The sequence below is a fragment of the Aotus nancymaae genome, unplaced genomic scaffold (assembly GCF_030222135.1).
Source record: "Aotus nancymaae isolate 86718 unplaced genomic scaffold, 86718_ANA_hifiasm-v0.15.2.pri h1tg000036l, whole genome shotgun sequence".
NCBI lineage: Eukaryota > Metazoa > Chordata > Mammalia > Primates > Aotidae > Aotus > Aotus nancymaae.
This window is the reverse complement of record NW_026988450.1, coordinates 37253498-37279158: the sequence shown is the minus strand read 5'-3', so window position 1 is coordinate 37279158 and position 25661 is coordinate 37253498.

Sequence of the window (25661 nt, the reverse complement as noted above, 5' to 3'; positions counted from 1 at the left end):
TCTAAGAATGTGTATTTTTATATACAAATGCCTAAAGTTTACAATATTTTTCTAAAATTATCTAACATATATGTTCTCAATATTTGTATTGTTAATTCTGTTTTTATTTGCTTAATTTTGAAGTTCTTCATTATTTGTAAGAATTATTATTTACATAATTTTTGCAATGTCATAAGATTAATAAATTTCAATATGTAAAGCACATAATGAAATTTTGATTTTGTCTTTTTCCATGTGGAGTTATCTAGAATGCTTATACTTCTAAGATAGTAAATATGCAGATATTAAAAATAAATCCAAATGATACATCTTATATATACCACTAATATTTTAAAGGTAATTAATATGACAGTCACACACTTATTGATTATGGTTACCTTATGGTTTAGGAATGGCAAAATGTGTTTAACTGGATATTCAGTAATTCATTCTTCCAAAGATCAGATCTGTATCTGACACCAAAGAGATTTTTGCAAAATTCAAGTCAAATATAGACTTTGCAATATCTCTAGTAGGTATTATTATTTCTTTTTTACAGGTAAGGAAATCAAATTTTAATAAATGGCAAAGTAAGAGTAAAATGAAGAAAATAAAAATTTTCTTCCTTTGGTATAAATTTAGTGAGTATGAATAATTATAGCGTGATGAAAATTCATTTTTTTCACCCAGAAGACAATGAAGTACAAACCGATCTACACTTCTTTCAGGCCTAAATATCTAACTAAGGTCATTCATTCACTTAATAAAATTGTTTGCATACTCTTTAAAGCTAAGGCAGTATTCATGTTACTAGGAATACTGCATTGAACGAAACAGTGTTTCTATTTTCATGAAACATATATTTTGTTAAGGAATGACAGGCAATTAAAAGCCAATAAATATGTAATTAATTAAGAAGAAAATAAAACAGTCGTTCATGGAGTGAGAAAGGGTGGTTTTTTTATGTCAATGGTTATAAAATATTTGATAAAGTGGCCTTTTAATAGAGACCTGAATAAAACAAGGGACAACTTTTCAAACTTTAATATAGAAGTTATCTCTAAAGGTGAAAAGGGAATATGTTCTACTCATTTATTTATTAATTGTTTTAGGGAAGATGCAGTGAAAACTATGCCATTGAGGCAAGATTGCTTTTGTGGTTGCTTTAATTTAGTTTAGTTTTATTCAGAGAACTAGATCCCTTGGGCTGAAATGTACATAAGCATAAGAAATATGTGATATTTTTAATTCTTTGAAATTTCTAGGTATTTTTACAGTGACGCACATATAGTAACCATTCTATTTCTTCTCCAAGGCAAAACACAATCCAAATTTATTAAGTAATTAATGACACCTAGATTTGAACTCTCCGTTTCAAAGAGTTTAAAATTTGAATCAACCACATTGATGTCAGGGTACATAGGAATTACCCTAACACAAACAAAAAAATATTGAATCAGAAGCTCTTGAACTAATAAATGTCTGACATAAGCCTAAGGCAAAATGTAAACATCAGAGAATCTCAGTTCTTTCTGGAGACATATACAAACATATAAAATCCAGACTACATCACAAAAATATTGTTAATGTATTTATAATCTTCTCCTTCTTTTATGTCTTCCTCTTTCTTTCTGTGGTTTCCAAAAATAATAAAATTAAATTCTGGCCAACATTGTTCCTATAAATTAACTCATCTATCACTCAGTGTGGTGTTAATTGAGCAATGATAACTGTTGAATATGTAGTCAGCTCTAAGCAACTTTAAGAGCCGATATTTCAGGCACTGTACTTATTTTTCTTTAATGTACATGAAATTAAATAGAATTTCTATTCTCAAGAGGGTTTATAGTCTCTCCTGGGTAAGATAATATTTAAATTAAGTATAAAAGAAATGTAATGATGTTATGACTCTTAAAATGTAAGAGTTTCTATACAGTGCTACAGTAGCACACAGAAGGGAGTTTCTAACCCTCCATGGAGATGTTACGGATGAATTTCCAGAAAAGCTTATACATGAAGAATAAAGTATTCCTTATATAAATAAAAATGAGAATAAAGATATCAGCAGAGGGAAGATTGCCAAGGCATGGAGATAATAAGGTTCTTCACCTGAAAGTCAAGGTGTGTGCATAATAATATCATGTGGACCAGTATCAAATTAAGACAAATGGTTACAGCATGCTAAAACATGTGAATTTTACCCTAAAGGGTTAGGGAAACATTTACAGTTTTTAAGCAATTAAGTTTCATGTTGACATATCCTTGTCAACACTTGATATTGCCAATTTTGTTTTAACTTTCACCTTTCTAAAGGGTATATAGTGATATCTAATTCTGATATTTCTTTTGTATTGTCTTAGCAACTGTTAAGCATTTTTTTCATGTTCTTAGTGGACCTGTATATAACTTTCCTTGTGAAATGTGCATTTTTACAATTGGAAGGATGTTTTTTATTCCTTTTGAGGCAGTCACTCTGTCACCCAGGCAGGAATGCAGAGACAGGATCACACCTCATTGTACCCTTGATCTCTTGGGATCAAGTGATCCTCCCATTTGATTTATTTATTTATTTATTTTTAGAGACAAGGTCTCACTATGTTGCCCAGGCTAGTCTTGTACTTCTGGGCTAAAGCAATCCTCTCGCCTCCGCCCTGCAAAGTACTGGGATTACAGGCATAAGCCATTGCACTTTGTTTGTCCTGTTCTTATTAAGATGTAGGAATTCTTTACATATTCTTTTTTTTTTAAGTTTTTAACATTTTTTATTTTTTTATTTTTTTATTGCATTTTAGATTTTGGGGTACATGTGAAGAACATGCAAGATTATTGCATAGGTACACACATGGCAGTATGATGTGCTGCCTTCCTCCCCATCACCTATATCTGGCATTTCTCCCCATGCTATCTTTCCCCAACTCCCCACCCCCTGCTATCCCTCCCCTATTTCCCCCCAATAGACCCCAGTGTGTGATGCTCCCCTCCCTGTGTCCATGTGTTCTCATTGTTCAACACCCACCTATGAGTGAGAACATGCAGTGTTTGGTTTTCTGTTCTTGTGTCAGTTTGCTGAGAATGATGGTTTCCAGGTTCATCCATGTCCCTACAAAGGACACAAACTCATCATTTTTGATGGCTGCATAGTATTCCATGGTGTATATGTGCCACATATTCTTAACACAAGTCAAACTGTTAGTGGTAGAAGTTATCCAAGCTACCAGCAGTGAATCTGTACAGGTCTACAGCAATCACAATTCTTGCCTTCTCAGAAGAAAGAATTTAACTGAGAGGCATAAGGAAGAAAAAGACACTGAGGCAAGTTTCAGAGCAGCAGTGAAAATTTATCAAAAAGCTTTAGAGCATGGTGGATAAGCTTTTTGATGTGCTGCTGGATTCTGTTTGCCAGTATTGACGTTCAACAGGGATATTGGCCTGAAATTTTCTTTTTTTGTTGTGTCTCTGACAGGTTTTCGTATCAGGATGATGCTGCTTCATAAAATAAGTTAGAGAGGATTCCCTCTTTTTCTATTGTTTGGAATAGTTTCAGAAGGAATGGTACCAGTTCTTCTTAGTACATCTGGTAGAATTTGGCTGTGAATCCACCTGGCATGGACTTTTTCTGTGATTATTAATAGGCTATTAACTGTTGCCTCAATTTCAGAACTTGTTGTTGGTCTATTCAGGGATTTGACTTCTTCCTGGTTCAGTCTTGGGAGGGTGTATGTATCCAAGAATGTATCCATTTCTTCTAGATTTTCTAGTTTATTTGTGTAGAGGTGTTTATACTATTCTCTGATGATAGTTTGTATTCCTGTGGGATCACTGGTGATATCCCCTTTATCATCTTGTATAGCATCTATTTGATTCTTCTTTCTTTTCTTCTTTATTAGTCTGGCCATCAGTCTATCTATTTTGTTGATCTTTTCAAAGAAACCACTCCTGGATTCATTGATTTTTTGAAGGGATTTTTGTGTCTCCATCTCTTTCAGTTCTGCTCTGATTTCAGTTATTTCTTGTCTTTTGCTAGCTTTTGAATTTGTTTGCTGTTGTTTCTCTAGTTCTTTTAAATGTGATGTTACTGTGTCAATTTTAGATCTTTCCTGCTTTTTCTTAGGGGCATTTAGTGCTATAAATTTCCCTCTATACACTACTTTAAGTGTGTCCCAGAAATTCAAGGCTGGTTCAACATATGCAAATCAATAAACATAATCCATCACATAAACAGAACTAATGACAAAAACCACATGATTATCTCACAAGATGCAGAAAAGGACTTTGCCAAAATGCAACAGCCCTTCATGCTAAAAACTCTCAATAAACTAGGTATTGATGGAACATATCTCAAAATAATAAGAGCTATTTATGACAAACTCAAAGCCAATATCATACTGAATGGGCAAAAACTGGAAGCATTCCCATTAAAAACCAGCAGAGGACAAGGATCCCCTCTCTCAATACTCCTATTCTACATAGCATTGGAAGTTCTGGCCAGGGCAGTCAGGCTAGAGAAAGAAATAAAGCATATTCAAATAGGAAGAGAGGAAGTCAAATTGTCTCTGTTTGCAGATGACATAATTGTATATTTAGAAAACCCCATCATCTCAGCCAAAAATCTCCTTAGCTGTTAAGCAATTTCAGCAGTCTCAGGGTACAAAATAGATGTGTAAAAATCACAAGCATTCCTATACACTATTTACAGACAAACAGAGAGACAAATCATGAGCAAACTCCCATTCACAATTGCTACAAAGAGAATTAAATATCTAGGTATATAACTTACAAGTTATGGATTTCTTCTAGGAGAACTACAAACCACTGCTCAAGGAAATAAGAGAGGACACAAACAAATGGAAAAACATTCCATGTTCATGGATAGGAAGAATCAATATCATGAAAATGGCCATACTGCCCAAAGTAATTCATAGATTCAATGCCATCCCCATAAAGATACCACTGACTTTCTTCACAAAAATGGAAAAAACTACTTTAAATGTCATATGAATCCAAAAAAGAGCCCATATAGCCAAGACAATCCTAAACAAAAAGAACAAAGCTGGAGGCATCAGGCTGCCTGACTTCAAACTATACTACAAGGCTACAGTCACTAAAACAGCATGGATACTAGAACCAAAACTGATAAATAGACCAGTGGAACAGAACAGAGGCCTCAGTAATGACATCACACATCTACAACCATCTGATCTTTGACAAACCTAACAAAAGCAATCAATGGAAAAAGGATTCCCTATTTAATAAATGGTGTTGGGAAAACTGGCTAGCCATATGCACAAAGCTGAAACTGGACCCCTTTCTTAACACCTTATACAAAAATTAACTCAAGATGGATTAAAGACTTAAACATAAGATCTGAAATCATTAAAACCCTAAAGGAAAACCTAGGCAATACCATTCAGGACATAGGCATGGGCAAAGACTTCATGACTAAAACACCAAAAGCAATGGCACAAAAGCCAAAATAGAGAAATGGGATCTAATTAAACTAAAGAGCTTCTTCACAGGAAAAACTATCATCAGAGTGAGCAGGCAACCTACAGAATAGGAGAACATTTTTGCAATCTATCCATTTGACAAAGGGCTAATATCCAAAATCTACAAATACCTTAAACAAATTTGCAAGAAAAAAACAAACAATCCCATCAAAAAGTGGGTGAAGGATATGAACAGACAGTTCTCAAAAGAAGACATTTAGGCAGCCAACAAACATATGAATAAAAAGCTCATCATCACTGGTCATTAGAGAAATGCAAATCAAAACCACATTGAGATACTATCTCATGCCAGTTAGAGTGGTGATCATTAAAAAGTCAGGAAAAAACAGATGCTGGAGAGGATTTGGAGAAGTAGGAATGCTTTTACACTGTTGGTGGGAGTATAAATTAGTTCATCCATTGTTGAAGACAGTGTGGTGATTCCTCAAGGATCTAGAACTAGAAATACCATTTGACCCAGCCATCCTATTACTGGGTATATACCCAAAGGATTATAAATCATTCTACTATAAACACACATGCACACATAGGTTTGTTGTGGCACTGTTGACAATAGCAAAGACTTAGAACCAACCCAAATGCCCATCAGTGATAGATATGATAGACTGGAAAAACAAAATGTGGCACATATACACCATGGAATACTATGCAGCCACAAAAAAGGATGAGTTCATGTCCTTTGCAGGGACATGGATGACGCTGGAAACCATCATTCTCAGCAAAGTAACAGAAGAACAGAAAACCAAACACTTCATGTTCTCATTCATAACTGAGAGTTGAACAATGAAAACACATGGACACAGGAAGGGAACATCACACACCAGGGCCTGTCAGGGGTAGGAGCTAGGGGAGGGATAGCATTAGGAGAAATACCTAACGTAGACGACAGGTTGATGGGGTGCAGCAAACCACGATGGCACATGTATACCTATGTAACAAACCTGCACATTCTGCACATGTGCCCCAGAACTTAAAGTATAATTTTTAAAAAGTTGAAAAAAAAAGTTTTAGAGCAGAAATAAAAGAAAGGAAAGTACCTTTGGAAGAGGCCCAAGAAGTCATCTTAAAGGTCAAGGGCCCCATTGGACCTTGAACCTAGGATTTCATATGACTGACTTCTAGTGTTTTGTGCCCCTTTTCCCTTGATTGTTTTATTAGACTGAGCTGCCTGCATGTGTGGAGACCTAATAGCTCCTAGGAGGTGAGCATGCATAATGGGTTTTCTGGAATTGCATACATGCTCACCTGAGTCTTTCTTCCCTTTTTTGATGGAATGTCCCCGAAAGGTCACATTCCAACATTTTGCCTTTTAATGTCTATGATTAAGCCCACTTGCCCAATTCCTGAAAGCTGCTGATTACCAATTTCAGGTGCTTTTATCTATTGGGAAACTGCCTCTCCCTGGTGCTGGCTGTGACCAATTACTATTTTAGAGAGGTAGTATAACAACTGCCTGACCATCATGGATGGTGGCCTGACATTCCTAGTGGGTTGGGGGAGCCCTCTCCTCCCCTACTCAAGTCTGACTCACTACCTGCGGTAAAAAAAAATGACTCAATTATGCTCTCTCCGTATTTGGTTTTATTTAAATGTATACTGTTTTAGGTTTTCTAAACCTCTTAAATTTGTATATTTTTTGTCTTTCAAAAAATATGAGAAGTTTTCTACCATTATTTCTATAGTAATTTCTCATGTCTTATCCTCTTCATCAACTTTATTGCAAAATTAATATTTTCCCCTTGGTAATCTTGTGGGAATATACTTTGAGACTATATAAATATCTTGTGTCTCCTCATATTTTCACTCACCTATTTTAGCATCTGTTAATGATTCTTGCTTATTACAAGTATTACTGATGTGTTAGCCAAGTGGTATTAACCAAATGGTAATTTTCTGTTTCCATTTTTTTATACATTTACAAACTGTAAATGTAATTGAAATGCAAACAAATTTATTGTGACAGAAAGTATTATCAGTTATTTCAGGGAAATAAGGCAGAGAGGGGCAGGATTATCAATGACAGAGGAAACTTATAAAGGAGATAGATGTGTTCATTATCTTGATTTTGGTGATGGTTTCCTGGGTGAATATCTATTTCACAAGTTTTCAAAGTACATTGTACACTGTAAATATTTGTAAATATCACAACTATGCTGTAAATATTTGAATCTTAATGTATGCTAATTATACCTATGTAAATTTGATTTTTTAAAAAAGTATCACAATTGCTAGCATTTTGGGATAATTAAATGAGGGTACAAAAGGGGGGAAAGAGAAGGAAAAGCAATTATTAAAACTGAGGTTTGAGAGGAGTAAGAACTAAGAATGCACTTTGTTGTTTGAAAAATTGAGTCTTGGCCGGGTGCAGTCACTCATGCCTGTAATTACAGCGCTTTGGGAGGCTGAGGTGGGTGGATCACTTGGGGCCAGGATTTTGAGACCAGACTGACCAACATGGCAAAACCCTGCCCCTACTAAAAATACAAACAATTAGATGGGCGTGGTGTTACATGCCTATAATCCCAGCTACTCGGGAGGCTGAGGAACTAGAATTGCTTTAGCCTGGGAGGAGAAGGTTGCTGTGAACCAAGGTTGTGCCACTGCACTTCAGCCTGGGTGACAGAGCAAGACTGTGTCTCAAACAACAAGAAAGAAAGGAAAAAGAAAAAATGAGTCTTTTTGTTTAGTATTTGAATATGCACAATTCTAAGAGAAAAAGATGGAATGTGAGCCTGGGAACTGAGGAAACTGGATTTCCAGCCTGAAGGGGACAAAAATTAAGTGTTCATACTTAAGCCTACTAATTTTTATCCTTTCTATAAAATGAGATTAAATCCGATGATTGCAAATGTTCTTTTCTTTAATATTATGTAGTCTGTGACTCTTTAAAAGAATTTGTACTGACCGGAAGCTCAAAAATAATTTCATGAATCTCTAATGTTAATACTTTATTTATGTCCAGCCAACTAAATTGCATGAATATCATGCTGAAGAAAACCACTTACTGGCTCAGTATAATGAATAATAGTTTTTCTTTAAAATATCCTACTAAAACTATAGCGTACATTGTAAAAGAATAATAAATTTTAGTTGCTTCAAGTTGTGAATGGAAAATTTTTGTTAAGCATAACATTCTTAATTTATCAACTCAACTTGTTTATATTAAATATGCATTCGCACATATGAAAGGAAAATAATCAATTTAAATTCATATCAAATATCACAAAATATAAATGTACATTATATTTCAAAGCAGATCACTATTTATATTCATAAATTATAGAATATTGGTATAAAATGAAACATGAAGGTTTTATTCATTAAAGAGAGCACAGATAGACAATGTAAGTGTCTTTGTTTCTTTCACTAGGAATGATATTGTGTGCTAAAGAAACGTTATGGAGTGATACTTGTTAAAGCACAAGGAAGACTATTCAGGACCATCACAATAAGTATAGGGATAACTGAAATGGCATTTTGCAAAGGGGAAGAGAGACTGGGCTCAACTTGGAATACAGCCTCCCGGGTGAGGATTTATAGCCAAGAAGCAGGGTGGGGACCAGTGGATGGAAAATTACTAAAAGGAAACATCAAGGGGAAGGGAGATTCTGGCTAACTGCATCTAACAGGACTCTTGCTAAAGACAGGCACCACCTGGTGGGTGGGGGATGAGAAACCTGATCAAATTTCTAGGGTGATCACTTATCCAGGGTGGAGGTTCTTGCTAAACTAAATTTGTAGGGTTCTTTGCTAAAACTAGATTTAAAAGAAAGTACACATATGGGATGAGGAGAAGATTCAGGAGCCTAACTAAATTTTGGTCAGGAAGAGAAACTTTGTCCTAAGTAAAAATTAGTGTTGTGAAATCATATGCAGAAGGAAATAAAATAAAGCTTATTTTGGGGGGCGGGTCTCTAAAGCTTACCTCTTAGCCTTGGAAACACTATCAGAATGATTAACAATTTATTTGGTGAAATCATTCTGAAATAACTAAGTTTAATTTAGGGAATGAGCCATTACTATTATTTAAAAAGAGAAAATAATTATTCAAAATGAGACTGCATTAAGAAGCTAAAAAGTAATCATTGCATGCAAACTGTGCACAGCTTGCACTTTGGCTATTTGTAAGAGTTAAATGCTAGACTGTTCAACTACTTCCAAAAATCAATGAGAAAAGGGGGTCAAAGAAGAAGAGCATAGAAATTCTTGCACATTCATGAACAATCATATGCTAAGGGAAATGTTTAAATGTTTCACTCTCCTTGGGGAAATCTCTGCTTCAGAATTCTCACTATCTTTAAAAGAAAATTATTTCCTTTGAAAGACGAGGCTTTCAAAGACTCTCACGTCTGTGAACTGGTATTAGAAGAAACCACCTTCGTTCTGTGGATATTTACTTAACACTTACTACATAATAGGAAAATAAACAGGACAAAAACAAGAAGGGAAAGGAAGTGAAAAATAAAGAAAGAGACAATAATAAAAGGGAAACAAAATGGATACCAGAAAAAAGTATCTGGGCTTGTAAATAATTATTATATGTTGTTTCAGACAAAAGGTTTTAAAATGTAAATGATTCCATAACGAGTATTTTCTTTTACAATAACCAACTCTCAGTTATCTTATAGATAATTATGTATTTCATACATAAATCAGTCCTTAAAGCTTTTACATCAATTGTTTAAAAAAGATGAGAAAAGTAAATTTAAATATATTACATTCTGAAAAATCTATTTAGACTCATCTTTCCCAAGAATTGGCTCAATTAATTGATTCTACAAATGACTCGACATAAATTGCCATCATTCTACTATTAATAATTTTGGTCATTTTGGAGCTGTTTAACATTCAGAATGTTTAACAGAAGTTGGGGTGAGACCATAACAGAAATGAAATAGAAACTAGTCATATTTGGCATCTCTGGCAAAAATGGTTCAGTAGATGTAGATTATGAATTAAAATAACACTTTATGTTTTCCTGGAGCCTTACTATTAATACTATAATTATCTTCTATAAGTAGGTAAAATTTGAAATTGCAGTTGTCTTGATAGTAAGCAGTACAGATGATCCCCCTTACCTGCCATTTCGCTTTATGCATTTCAGTTTCTCCTATGAACCAAAGTCTGAAAATAGGCAAGTACAGTAACAATAAACCATTTTGATAGATGCCAGATTCATATATAATAGCTATAATTTATCAGTAGTAGTTAGCATTGTTAATCCACATTTATAAGCTAAACTTTACCATAGATGTATACATATATAGGAAAAATATAGGATATATAGGGTATACATATTCATTAGTACATATGTTCACTAGATGTCTTGGAATGTATCCTTGCAGATAAAGGGGACTGTTGTATGCAAAATATATGTTATTTATGATATAATTGTATCAATAATAAACATGGAACAGATTTACATTTATAATATATGAAACCATTTATTTTATAATATTCATTGTCTAGATATATGCTTACATTAAAACATGCGCACGTGCGTGTGTGCACGCGCGCACACACACACAGACACACACACACTCACACACACATTGTTCTACTACTTCATGACCATGAATAAGTCCTGGTGCTTTTCATAATCATTCAACCTATCTCTGCAAACACCCCCATTCATGCATTTTTAGGTAATCTAGCTTTCCTAACTCCAAAGCCTCTTCTAGTCTTCTTCACAACTCCCAACGAAGTGTTGCAGCACAGTTTGTGCTCTTAACAAATTCCAAAGCATATCTGTCATAGCTACTAGTCAGCAAAATGTTCGTTAAGCACTCAACTACTGTGTAGAATAGATTGCCCCATTATTTAAGGAAAGATCTAGAATTAGATCAAGAAAACCAGCACAATGTTAACAGAAAAAAAGAACCTTTTCAGTAGATGCTTGTATTTTCTCTCTTCTTTTTTAAGAGCAGTATAGACATGTATTTACAAGAAAGACACTTTCCTTTCCTTGAACCTGACATAGGTTTGAACCACCTATTTACAATTTACTTCATATCCTGGTTTTCTATTTCTCTTCTAAAATATTTTCCAGAAGATTTGAAGTAGACAGTAATGGCTGGTCCAACTATAAGAAGATGTTTTTACTCTACTTCTCAATTTACTGCTTTATCTTATGGGCATTAAAAATGTGAAATGACAAGACTCCAGGTGTACGTGAGTGTAGCTCAAAATGAATGATACTGTGAACTGAGGTGGTTAGAGAGTCAAACTGAAACATACCTCCCAAATGTGCAAAAGCCACTTCAAATAGACATGTTACCTTCAACAGCAACTCTTATGACATGGAGACATTCTTAAACTTTTAAAATGGATGAACCTGGAAACCATCATTCTCAGCAAACTGACACAAGAACAGAAAATCAAACACTGCATGTTCTCACTCATAGGCGGGGGTTGAACAATGAGAACACATGGACACAGGGAGCGGAGCACTACACACTGGGGTCTGTTGGGGAGAAATAGGGGAGGGACAGCGGGGGGTGGGAAGGTCGGGAGAGATAGCATGGGGAGAAATGCCACATATAGGTGAAGGAGAGGAAGGCAGCAAATCACACTGCCACGTGTGTACCTATGCAAAAATCTTGCATGTTCTTCACATGTACCCCAAAACCTAAAATACAATTAAAAAAAAATTAATGCCTCTCAAGGCTTTCTTATAACAGTAAAGAAAACAATGTTATCATATACATATCTTCATCTCCCAAGAAGAGTATGTATCTTCATGTTCTATGTGAGAAAACAAAAGGTAAATAATGAAGTTACATGAATTTGAGCTAGTTACATCTCTTTGTTATCATTGTCTCAAATTTTCAGAGTGGATTTGATGGGCTTTTAAAAATAAAACAATGTGCAAATTGTCACTTTTATTTTTTTTAATTCTCATGTTATGTTTTCTATCTAACAAAAGCAATCTGACAAAAATGAAAATAAACCCAATACACAGCAAAATACTGTCAAAGTACCTAAGGAAGTACCTTCAGCTCTCAATCATGGGGGTAACCAAAGTGCATCTCCTCTTGCGAAGGACGAGCTGGGGCTTTGGCCAAGAGGTTGATTAAGGAAACTTATGCTACTGGACCTATAGCTCAGAGAGTAGTGGACGTATTTGATAACAAACCAGCTGTGAGTCTTTCAGAATCCAGATGGCAGTGGTTGTTTATCTATAAAACATGAAAGCACATTAAGAAGCATATAGCTGGCCAGGTGCAGTGGCTCATGCCTGTAATCCCAGTATTTTGGGAGGCCGAGGTGGGTGGATCATGAGGTCAGGAGATCAAGACCATCCTGGCTAACATGGTAAAACCCTGCCTCTACTAAAAATACAAAAAAATTAGCCAGGCATGGTGGCGTGTGCCTGTAATACCAGCTGCTCAGGAGGTTGAGGCAGGAGAATCGCATGAACCTGGGAGGCAGAGGTTGCAGTAAGCTGAGATCGTGCCACTACACTCCAGCCTGGGCAACACAGAGAGACTCTGTCTCAAAAAAGAAAGAAAGAAAGAAAGAAAGAAAGAAAGAAAGAAATGTATAGCTAATTGCATAGTTACACGACAGGTGCTTTTGTTTGCTAGGGCTGCTGTAACAAAGTACCACACACAGTGTGGCTGAAAATATAAACTTATTGCCTCACAGTTCTGGAGCTTGAGGTTTGAAGTCAATGCATTGGTAGGGCCATCCTCCCTCTGAAATCACTAGCAAAGGGTCTGTTCCAAAAGTCTCTCCTTTCTTGTAGTAATTCCTTGGTTTATGGCAATATAACCGCAATCTTCACCTGGCATTCTTCCTCTGTGTGTGTGTGTTTGTCCATTGCCCAAAATTTCTCGCTTTGATAAGGACACTAGACACGGTGGAATCCCCTTTAGTATGACCTCATCTTAACTAATCAGATCTACAAAGAACTCACTACCAAACAAGGTCATGCTCTGAGGTAGCAGGGGTTAGGACTTCAACATAAAAATCTTTGGAGGACAAAATTCAACCTGCAACAAAACACAAAAAAATGTCTTCTTACAATCAAAAATTACGGACAGATAAAAATTAACACAGGGCCAGGTGCAGTGGCTCACACCTGTAATCCCAGCACTTAGGGAGGCTGAGGCAGGCAGGTCACATGAGGTCAGGAGTTCCAGACCAACATGGTGAAGCCCCATCTCTACTAAAATGCCAACATGCCTGCCAACATGGTGAAACCCCGTCTCTACTAAAAATACAAAAATTAGCTGGGCATGATGGTGCATGCCTGTAATTCCAGTTACTTGGGAGGCTAGGGCAGAAGAATCACTTGAACCTGGCAGGCAGAGGATACAGTGAACCGAGATCATGCCACTGCACTCCAGTGAGCTGAGATTGCGCTACTGCACTCCAGCCTGAACAACAGAGCAAGACTCCATCTCAAAAAAAAAAAAAATTTACACATCACACCCACACATTGGCATAGTATCTGTAAGTCTTAATCAGGCATAAACTAAGTTGTACTAAATTCTATGCATGGTAAGCAAAATGAAGGCCAATTCTTAACTCTAATAAAGTTCCATTTTTTGAAATATCTGTTTACTGGGACAGTTACTTAATATTTTGAGGCCAGGAAGACAGCTAATCTAAAATTGGCTGAAAGCTAATGCTTTTAGAACAAAAATGATGTAATTAACTCATTTTCATTTATCTGATGATTTCCTAACTGACAAATTTCTGTAAAAGCACTTTTATTAGGACAGAAAAATACCCAAAACCAAAAATGTCTTCCTTTTATAAAAAATTTTAGCAAATAATTGTAGATAGTCTTTAAAGTTTACACCTGTGATGTATATTTTATACCTAGTAACAGGGAAAATAAAACACTACTGATTTTCAGTTTTATTGTTCCTGTATATTATTTCCTATGTCACTAATTTTAAAAGTCTTAGAGAACAAAGTTACTAGTTGTTGCAGATTAAGAAGGGCCTTTTAAAATATGTATGATCAGATTTTCAATAATTTAAATTATCAGAGACTTTCAAATAATTTTAATACAACAAACATTTGTGAATTGCCAACAACATTAAATGCATTATAGCAAGCACTGTGGTAATTAGAAAGAAAAATAAGACATGGTTCTTTCTCCCTGAAGGGAAAGTTACAGATCAGTTAGAGAAACTGAAATAACTGAAATAGAAAGTTAAAATTAGGAAGTACCACTATAGAATTAATTTTAAAGTATAATAGTGATAGCAATAGCAATAATAATGTAACATTTAACAATGATATGGTGCTTCTTGTATGCTAGGTGCTGGTCTAAATTTTATATGTGTGTGTGTGTGTGTGTGTGTGTGTGTGTGTGTGTGTGTGTATGCATGTCTATTTAATCTCAACAACAATAATGCAGATACTCTCAATATGCTTTTATATATATAAGAATCTGAGGCAAAGAGAGACTATATAAAAGTTGGTTTATGAGACTGCAGTTAAAGGGTTGCAGTTATGACTAAAACCCAGTCGGTCTCTCTAGAATCTTTTTCCTTGACCATTACTTTGTACTATGTCTCTACTTTCAGAGTCTCTGGCAGATGATATTTTTGGTCTACATACTAATCTGGAACCCATCAAATACAACAAAAATTGTCAAAAAACCTGGAATGAGGAAAGATTCATGTCAACAATTTAAAAACTACAAAAAGAAATATTTTTTTTTTCAAATTTGGTGGGCTTTCGACCAGATGATGAGGATGTTAGTAAAATTATCAGATGCTATAGATATAGAGTAGAAGAGGCATTTCTAGCTTTTTTTTTTTTCCACCAAATACCTGCTCAGATCTCACTTAAGTGACAGATTTCATTGGAAGTCTGAAAAGCTAGTCAAGGAATGTTCTTTACTTGGAACAATGATTCTGATAGAATTGGTGGATCATGGGAGAAGCAGACGACATCTTTGAAAAGGCCAAGTTATTGCTGCAGAATAGCAGAAGAGCAGGGCTAAAGCAGAAATACTATAGAAGCTATCTCTACTTTTCACATTGCCTCCTCTGACTTGGAGAAACACCTGTGGGAGCTCGGGTGAACGGGTAATGGAAGAAGTAATCACTCAGACAGTCATGATTCAGAGTCAGAGGAGCAGAAATAAGTACGACAAGGAGAATCTGCTACATGGGGGTTCACCCACTGGTTTTTTTTCCTGAAGGAGGAAACACCAATAATTATGGAAGATTCATTTAAAACTGTGTTTACTCCAGATTTATAAATTTAAATTGCTAAGTGCCACAGCTTACTTCCCTGTCCCATTTCAAAAATGAGGAATAAGCAGCATGAGACCTATGCCAAAACACATATTTTTTAATTAAGAGAATACGACAGGCAAAAAATGACCCCCACTGACATGATCAAATCTACCCAATTCTTGTGAGAAACAAAGAAAACACCCTTTAATTTGTGCTTTAAGAACAGTATTACTATTCCTATACCTTTAAGACTAAAGGAAGGAGCAGTACCTTCCAGAGAGCGCATCACAGAGAGACCCTTGCAGACAAGTTAATAAGAATATGGCCTCACACCTTTGTTGGCCTGACTAATCAGAATGAATGCTGGCTTTGCTCTTCATCTCTGGGAAAGTCAGAAACCTCTGGTTCCCTGGACATTCATTTTCACTAGGACTTTAATTCTCAGTTGTCTCCATCCTTTTATCTGACTTATTCCCTGAACCCTTTTCTTCTTTTACTGTGCCCTCAGGTACTACATGTCTGAGCCAGCAAACTCCTCTATCTGTACAATCTTTTATTTGACTTTCTCCAAGCCTTCTTATTTAAGCTGAAATGGCATTCCCCTAAAGGCACCATGTCCCCTTCTCCGAGGGAGGCTATTTATCGCTCATTTCCCAGGTACATTTAAGCTCTCTCTAACTCCCTCCACTCCTTAGTCTTCAGCTATAACAGCCAGAAGATGAGACAGAAAAAAAAAAATATGCCTTAAAATGCATTGATGAATGCAAAGTAAATAAAAGCCAGCAAACTGAACTTAAATAATTATAAACTCATTTTAAAAACACCATCAGGAAATACTTCTCTTGATTTTTGCTTCTTTAAAAAACGACTGACCCCTATATAGATGAAAATGTGGCTGACAAGTTCCTCTTTACAGTGGCCTATTATCTATTAGAATTTAACATGTACTATCACTTTTAAATCTACAGCCATGGTATATTAAAGGCTTAGAAAATTGAAGTAGTCCGATGAATTTAAATAACTGAAAGGAATGAATTAATTCTGTATATTTGCTGTTTGAGATAGTGACAGGAATTTGCCTGTTTCCCAGTTTGGCTTAATTCAAGAGTAGATCCTGAGCCTTCTCTTCCTTGTTCCCTTCTCTTCCCAGATGAGCTCATCCATTCCCATAAATACCATTTCCGTGCTGACAACTCAAATATTCATATCTCAAGCTAACTCATTCCCTATAAGCTAAACTCATATAACCAACTGTCTACTTAAAATTTCCACCTCATGGCCTTTGTACACTACATCCAAATTAAAACTTTTATTTTTCCCTACCCACTACTCAAACCAAACCAAGGTTCATCCACAATTCCTCCCATTCCTTCATCCACCTATGTTTAATCCATCTTACATTCTATGGTTTCTATTTCTAACACATCTCAAATCTCTGCCCATGTCCACCCAGCCCCTCTTCCACAGTCCTCTCATACATCACAATATATCTCATTTACAATTACTGCTTTACTGCATTTCACCCTATTTATTCTCCCAGCATCTATTTTCTCCAGCTCATTCAACTGCAATCCACATTGCACATCAACAAATCAGATCACTATTTTCCTACTTTACATCCTCTAAAAACTTTCCATTTAATTTAAAATTAAGTTCATTCCCCCTAGTGACCTGAGAATACCCTACATCAGGAGTCAGCAGACTTTTTCTTTTTCTGGAAAAAGTCAAACACTAAATAGAGGCTTTGCAGGCCTATGGTTGTATCGTTGTAGCACAAAAGCAGGCATAAATGATGTGCCAACAAAGAGACATAGCTGTCTTCCAAGACAGTTTTATTGATGAACAATGAAATTTGAATTTTATAAAATTTTTATATTTCACAAAATATTACTCTTTTTATTTTCTCCATCATTAAAAAATATAAAAACTATTCTTATTTGACAGCCAGCCATACAACATCAGGTGGCAGGCCAGATTTGGTCTACGGGCTATAGTTTGCCATACCTTCCTGAATACTTACCTCGGGCCACCTTTCTGACATCTCCTTCTACCTTTTTTTCTCCAAATCAGTATGTCCTAGCCATACCAGCCTTCCTTCTGTCCTTAAAATACTCCCATCTCCCAAATCTGATCCTGTGCCACACTTATCTTGACTTAGAACATGGCTTTGCTTGTGGTATGAATGACTTGCTACTTATCCTTTATCTATCCACAAAAATACAGTCTCTTCATAATTGAGTCTATTATTTGCATATTCTAAACTAATATTTTTACTTTATTCTATTAGCTTATGATCACAGCACTTACCACTCTAGGAAATTACCTGAATAGTGACAAGCATATATGTAGTAGTCACTCAATGAAAGGCTGAATAAAGTAAAATAATTGTCTATATTTGCATATAGATCAATAAGAACACAGAACTTTTTGAAAGAAAGAGTCATATATTGATACATATAAATACTATAGAAGAATTACCCTTAACATACTCATTGGCAACATTAATAAATTTCAAGGAAAAGGAAAGAAATTCATAAACATCAATGTAAAGAAAAAAGTCATATATAAAAGAGAAAGTAATAAAAGTCCAGGTTGGCTGCATAATATGTTACAACTTCCAAGATTAGAAAAAAGTGCAGCAATGTTAAATTATAGGAGAAAGAGCATCTACCTCAAGTAATCATTAAGAATATAGGAGACTACAGGACAGGAATGGCAGTGTGAGGAGCTTCACAGGTCTAATCCCCAGCAAACCAACCACAATTGATAAAAATTATTTTTAAACATTTAAAAATAGGCCAGGCTATGTGGCTAACACCTGTAATCTCACTACTTTGCAAAGTCAAGGCAAAAAGATTGCTTGAGGCCAGGAGTTTTAGAAAAGCCTGGGCAACACAGTGAGACCCTGTCTCTAAAAAGAATAAAAATACAAAAATTTAAAAATTTTAAAAATAAAGTCTCTCAAATGTTTCCGATGGGCAAACAGTTAATGAAGAAACACCAATTCGAGGCAACCTCCTAAATCTCAGTAAGAGTCTATGGCATTTGAACAGTGAGCCACTCACCTCTTTGCGCCCTCCTACCTACTCAACATGACAAAGTCACTCCTGGTGGATGTGAATGAGAAAATGAGGCTCGCTCTTGGCCCAGCTTCCAGTCAAGGGCTATAGTGTCTCTCCAGGAGGGGCAAGCTGCTAGCATTTCTCATCGCCCACGTTCCATGTTGCAAAGGTTAAATTCCAGGTGAAAGCAACTGAGTGGTTGAGAAATTCCTTCAACTACCCAGCCCCACTTACTGGGTGGAGGCTATATTCTAGGTACAGCTGGCCCTGAGTACTGAAGCTCTAATCACCCTCACTTCAGCTTGCTCTTAGAACAGAAGTTCAACTCTAGACAGGAAACGTCAGAAAGATCGGAGGCTAGCACCCCAACTCAATGTCCAATTCATAAAGCAAGAGGGTCACTCTAAGTGGGACACTGTTTATGCCCCCTACTTTTTGGAAGGGTAAAACTACCTATTTGCTATAATAGACTCAAAATATTACTATTTTTTAAAGTTACAGTGCTGTAAATTTAAAAATCAAAGATATGGCTATCAATTTATAAATCCTTAATAATATTTCTAAGTATATATAACTGAGAAAAAGTAATTTTACTCTAAGTCTTATATGTAGAGAGAGATTATTTCAGTGAAAAATTATGTATTCTTAATTATCTCATTGTGCAATGCAGATTACCTGAAATTCAAATGTGCTTTTATTTTCATCCATTCCTATGGATAAAATAATGCTAGATGTTAGATCAAGAGGATATCAAGACTAGATAGATATCCCTGAGTTCAATGGATATAGTTGATACACAAATATGGCAGAAGCTTTCAGCTACCGGGTTAATTATGGGGGTTGGGGAATTGTCTGTATCCAGGTGATTATTTCCAAAGGTTAATTTTGTCCAAGAAGGAAGTAGAGAAGAACACTTCCAAAGAGAACATTTCCTACTTCCCCCTTGGACAAAACGATTGCCTCCCTAAAAGAGCTATCAGGTGCATCACTTTGAAGAGCAATTTGAGGAAAACATTCTTCCTCACTTCCACCTGAAGCAAAAGCATGGCTCACTCATATTTCAAGTAAGCTAGACTCCAGGGTATTTAATGGGCTGTCATAGCTGTTCAGCCTTCAGCATCAGCTACACAGCAGTGAAAACTAACATGGTCACTCTGCTCAGCAGGAAAAATTCAAGGTTATTCTCTTAGTTCTCCCAGTACTCTTCTTGATGAATTTTGTTATAGTTTTACTGACTTTGGCTATGCTAATGGCCTAGATATTTGGTCTGCCAGTTGCAAAATTAGACGGGCAGATTAAAGAAATCTCTCTTGGGGTCCATGAAATGTAGAAACAAATTACAACTGCTGTTCAAACCGTCTGGGTCGCTCATGTAAAGCCCATGGTAAGGAGCTGAGGCAAGAGGAGAAGCAGGGGAAGGTGGGGAGGGATTCCCAGACTTTTAAACAACCAGATCTCAGGTGAACTAAATGAGTGAGAACTCACTTATCACCAAGAGAGTGGTGCTAAACCGGAGGGATCCACCACCATGTTCTAATCACCTCCCACCATGCCCACCTCCAACATTGGGAATCACATTTCCACATGAGATTTGGAAGGGACAAACATCCAAACCGTATCAGAGACTTTGGTTATTGACTGTGCAGCTGTCTCCAGAAAGGGCTAATACCCTCTTTGAAATGTCCAAGATAATCATGAGAATGAAAAGGTTGTGGGAGTACATGAACTTATTTTGACAATAACTAATTTCAGGAAAATGCATTTGGGTTTCCTGGTTGGTACATCTCCAGGTGACAACCTAGGCAAAAAGTGGTCTAAGGAGCTCAAACTTAATTCTCATTCCATAGCATAGAATCTCTTGTTGGTTTAAAATGGTCCTAGATCATAAAGATAATAACCACTTAGTTAAATCCACTGTTCAACAATGCTCCCTATAATGGCCCACAGGAGCCAGACTGGTGAATATAATGGGTCTTTGAAAGTTTTATAAAATTCATTTGCATGTGATCCAGGAGTGTTCTACAAACACATTTGAAACTTTGGCAGGCTAATTCTGTACATCTACAAGTAGGGTAAACCTCAGTATCTACAGAGTGCCTGACATTTGCTTTCCTTGAATCATATGTTTTTCAAGCCTTCTTTACTTTGTTATGATTGCATAATTTCCCTTTGAAAATGTTAACTGAGGTCAATATATTGTTAACCAATTTGGAATGATATCATTCCAATCTGAAGTAGTATACTAGTAATCATATTTTCAAATGTAAACCAACATTTTATTCCCAGGATAAACTCCAGCTGGTCATGGTATAATACTCTTCTTACTTATTGTTGCAATTAATTTACTAATATATTTTAAGCATTTTTGTGTCTTTATATTAACCTATCATTTTTTCCTGTAATGTCTTCATCAGATTATGTATCAAGGTTACATTAACTTCACAAAGTTCATTAGTGATTGTTTCTTACTACTATATATTCTAAAAGAGTTTGTGTAAATTCAGTATTATTTCTTCCTTAAATGATTGATGGAATTTTCCTGTGAAAAAGTCAGGGCCTGCAATTGTCTTTGTTTAGAAATTATTTAACAGATTCAAGTACTTTAATAGATATTTGGTTATTCTGATTTATTAATGTGCATTATTTGGGGTAAGTTATGTATCTTATGGAATTAATCCATATCATCTAAGTTATTGGATTTGCTGCTGCAATGTCTACATGTTTCGATGTCTGTAGGATTTGTGGTGACATATGCTCTCTTGTTTCAGTTGTGTCTCAGATCTCTTTGCACTACCACTTATCTTCCATTCTTACATCTGGACTTTAAGTTCTGTAGTGATTTGTTTAGTTAGCAGTTTTCTTTTCTTTTTTTTAAAATAGATACTCTAAAATTTAACCATTTATGAACAAATTTGTATCTTGGGTCATATTTTCTGAGGACACCCAACCGTCATGGTGAAGTATATATTAGCTTATTCTGTAGAGATCCATAAATGATATACAAAATTCTTTTCTTAAAATAAGTGAAATATAAAACTATGCATTGTAATATTTTCCCTTTTCTTCTTGCCTATGTTATCTTAATACCATTGACAGCCCTTATAACTTTACGAACATTTGTTGCCAAGGCTAGTCTTGAACTCCAGGACTTAGTCAGCCCCCACCTCAGCCTCCCAAAGTGTTGGGATTATATCCTTGAGCCACTATGCCTGACTGCAGCAGTTTTCTTAAAAATATTGAGGATTCCAGAAGGCTTTTGTTTATGGGAGTTATGTTTATTGATATCATAGTGTAAATAATGAAAACTGAGGCACGATTAAGCATACACATATGCTTTTCTCAGTTTTCTGTCAGTGAAAGGAAGAGTTTAACACAAAAATAAAGTTTGTATACACACATTGCATACCATGAGTGGCTATGTTATTAAAGGATAATGCCACTTCCAGATACCATTAGCCATCTGAGTGGCTGGAATGAATGTTCAATAAAAATATCATTAGTAGTTATATTTTAGTGAATGGGACATTTTAACACAAAAATAGTTCGTAAGCACCCGTGAGAATTAGTTATTCACATAGAGAATTGGTTATTCAAAGAAGATTCTTTTGCCAAATTTGCTTATAGGCCCACGTACAAATCCAGTCCCAAATACCAAATGAAAGATTTTTTTCAGAATGGCTCATTATTACCACATTTCTTTAAGTAAATGGAAAAGTTTAACTTAAAAATAGCTTATAAACACACAGTGAATAAAAGGTGTTGGAAGAAATTTCTTTTGCCACACCTGCATGTAGGCCCATAGAAACATCCTGCCCTGAAAATTAAGTGGAAGCTTGCTTTCAGTATGACTTACCATTCTCAGTTTTCTGTCAGTAAATGGAAGAGTTTAACACAAAACTTAAGTTTATATGCAAACACTGCATACGATGAGTGGCTATGTTATCACAAGATAGTGTAGTCCCCAGATAACTCCATGGTAGATTATGAGATAATAAAATTGAAAAAGAGAAATAATATCTTAGTGTCATTATGAAAATACTTTGAATATTGTGGCTCTCCTTAAAGGGTCTCAAAAACAAACAAGAGTTTCCAGACAATACTTTGAGAACCAGAGACCTAGTCCATAAAGGCCCTTGTAAAATTGATTCATGTCAGAAATATATATATTTTTAAGTCTTATTGAAGTGTATATTGCCATCTTTAGTGTGAACCTTTTTTATTTAAATTTTTAACTATAAAATAACTTGAAGTGCTTAAAATCTAATGCATCTTACAGGGATATACTACTCATTTGTCAGTATTTCCTCCAGTGTGTATATCTTGTGTCTTGAAATATAGTTTATTTACTATATAAGAGGATCTCATATCTTCTTAATAAAAAGCTCTCTGTAGAGAGAGTAGAACATAGCGTTCTAAGTAGAACATAGCTTTCCCCCATTAAGTGTAGTCTTTTACAGTGATTTCCTTCCTAAAAGTACTTGAAAATGTAACAACATATGAACTAATTTAAATTCTGGGTTATAATTTTTGGAAACATCCAACAATGACTGTGGAAGTGCATATCAGCTTTTTCCATGGAGACCCATGAATGCTATCAGAAAGTTATTTTCTGAAAAGAAGTGAAATATAAAACTACACAATATTTTTCCCTTTTCTTCTTGTCTATGATACTTTAACATCACTGACAATCCTTATAATTTTATGAAACAAAAACTTCATGCCATATGTGGTTTACAGATTTTAGGGGGAAAAAATGGTGGTATAATTTTTTACTTAATAATATTAATGCCTTTAATTAGGCTTTAAAAATCAATGTGTCCCTTGGTAGCAATGAGCAAACCTAGTGTCTACATCTTGGTTTCTAACATTATTTCTTTCAAAAGCAAAAGATTTCCTTAAGGAAACTGCTGGTTCTAAGGCTGTAGTTAGAGATATTCAAGATGAAGCTGGGACACCTTATAGTACCAGAAAGTAAGGAAGTGCTCCAATGTGCACACATGCACACATATACAAATGGGAGTATGTAAAAGGGACACACTTCTAAGAGCTCTCTTTAACCTCTAATGGGAAATTTGAGCGATGTATAAATAATGAAACATTAGATTATAGCCTAAGATATAAAGTTATTATCAATGACTCTATACACCCTTAAAAAGTAGAACATAGCTTTCCCCCATTAAGTGTAGTCTTTTACAGTGATTTCCTTCCTAAAAGTGCAGTACAGAAAGATGGGGGGAAGAGTAACTTTACATTAGAGGAATTCAAAAAACAATGCCTCCACCAGGTTATCAAGATTAGTATCAACAGTGCTAAGTCATAGTGATACCAGGTACATTTAGTGTTTTTTAGAATGGTACTCTTCCTTTTTGACCTTCCTCCCAAGCAGCTGTAAACTCTGTGAGACTATGAGGAAAACATCACATGAAGCCAAACCGAAAGGCAGTCTATAAAATGCCTGACGAATACTCTTCAAAACTGCCAGGTCATCAAAATCAAGAATAGTTTAAGAAACTGTCACCGTCTACAGATCCCTAAGGAGACATGAGGACCAAGTAAAGTATTATCTTTATTTAATAGTAGTATATCAGTATTGGTTTACTCGTTGTAACAAATGTATCATACTGATTTAAGATGTTAACAGTAAGAAACTCTGGGGGTAAAGTATATGCGAACTTTCTACCATTTTCACAACTTTTCTGCAAATCTTGAAATCATCCTAAAATATTCTGCCCAATTTCAATATTTTATTTCTTTTACTTTTGACTGATTAGATGTGTTTTTTTTTCTTATGGTTTTTAATATAACCAAATTCCTATACAAAACACCTGATTTTCTCAAAGGACACTGAATATGTAATTCAAAGAAAATATACCCAGAATTTTAACATTATTTCCTCTGGAGAAGAATTATACTTAGGGCTCTTCTTAAAAGTCACTAAGTGTAGTTGAGAATTTATAACTTTGTTTCCTATGTAATCTAATTTTTAATTCCTATGCTTTTATAAGTTCTGTATGTCACAATTACACTTTTGTATGCACAAAGGCACAAATTTACTTTTGTATGCACAAAGTAACATGTGTAGGTAACTGTGCAGTGGGCAGATGTAAGTTTCTTTCTATTCATCCTTTTCAAAAGCAAAGAGCATACAAGGTATTTGGCTGAGCCCCAGGCCTTATTTTTCCATTTCCACTTCACCTTACTTCTATTTATGAGCTTCCAGGCTTTAAATATTTTTCATTTCAAAGTGAATTATGCCTTTTATTTATTCTTAAGATTCATAGAATATGAACACCAACAATTTCTGTACATTGCAAATGGGGCTTTATGATGAGCAGCAAATCTTTTCAGCTAGGAACATTTTAAATATGAGTGAATTCTGACTCACAGCAAAAGTGTGTTACAAAAGTTTTCACTGGAGGAACTCCAACATTGAAATTAGAGTAATGGATGAAAATACAATCATCACAATCATATCTTCCTTTTGAAATTGTTATGAGGGTTAATTTTCACAATGCACTTAGAATGCTGATGGAACATGAATAGATGTTAGCTAATATCATGATTAGGATGTTTTAGTAAATAATATTTCTTTCTAGGCATATATATTCATTATATGTACCAACCCATAAAAATCCTGTTCTCTTCAAAAAATAAGAAGAAGCTGAAGACATTATGAGACATCAGCTTAATATTCCTTGCCTATCTTCTAGATTCAGCAGTTGAGAAAATAGTCCTTTAATAGATTTTTAGTTATCACAATTAATGTTGAACATGTGTTTTTTAAATTCAAAGAGTGAAAAAGTACTTATTCAATGTTGGAAAATGTATCATTTATTTATTAAAATTTACTGATTCTTTTAATTAGGTCAATTATTATTTGCCTACCATGTGTCTGACATTATTTCAAA